The sequence below is a fragment of the Salvelinus sp. IW2-2015 genome, unplaced genomic scaffold (assembly GCF_002910315.2).
Source record: "Salvelinus sp. IW2-2015 unplaced genomic scaffold, ASM291031v2 Un_scaffold3732, whole genome shotgun sequence".
Taxonomy (NCBI): domain Eukaryota; kingdom Metazoa; phylum Chordata; class Actinopteri; order Salmoniformes; family Salmonidae; genus Salvelinus; species Salvelinus sp. IW2-2015.
This window is the reverse complement of record NW_019945008.1, coordinates 9488-10433: the sequence shown is the minus strand read 5'-3', so window position 1 is coordinate 10433 and position 946 is coordinate 9488.

Sequence of the window (946 nt, the reverse complement as noted above, 5' to 3'; positions counted from 1 at the left end):
TAACTATCACGAGATAGGGGGGAGGGGAAGGGGCCCCCCCACCTGAACTTTAGAACTGTAGAACACAGAACATTAGAACTTAGAACACAGAACTTCCTAGAACACAGAACACAGAACTTTAGAACACAGAACACAAACTTAGAACTTAGAACACAGAACTTTAGAACACAGAACACAGCACATTAGAACTTAGAACACAGAACTGTAAACTTAGAACACAGAACTTTAGAACCACAAACACAGAAACTTTAGAAACACAGAACACAGACTTAGAACTTAGAACCACAGAACTTTAGAACACAGAACACAGAACTTTAGAACACAGAACACAGAACTTTTAGAACTAGAACACAGAACTATTAGAACACAGAACACAGAACTTTAGAACACAGAACACAGAACTTCATTAGAAACAGAACACAGGACTTTCGGAACTGTGGGGCGAAAACACATATCGTAATTTGTCCCTATTTGCTGTCCTGTGTGGGTTTACAGGTACTGTGTGGGATGTTTACGATGACTGGAAAAAACCACCACCGTGCTAAAACATAATCTCCCCTCGGTAAGACTAGCCTGAGTGTCAGGCTGTTTGTGTTGTCATGCCAACTCCTTGTCACTCAAAGTCATGTTTGGCTTGACAATGAGCAGGGAGTTGGCATGAGTACAAACCTATCCAGGCTACAAAGGCTGCAAAGGGACAACCTGTTTGAAAATCAATACAGACATCAACTGTTGAGTCAGCTCACCTCCAGGTCAGAGAAGAGATAGTGAAAAACAACCACACAGACACTAAAATCAACAAGACCAAAAGAAACAATGCCTCCTTATGTTCTTCTCTCATTCTCTCCTCCTCTACCCTCCTCACAGTCTATCCTCAGGTCTGATCAGGGTCGTATGTTATACAAGCCTACTACTCCTCACAGCTACCCGGATCTGATCAGGGGTC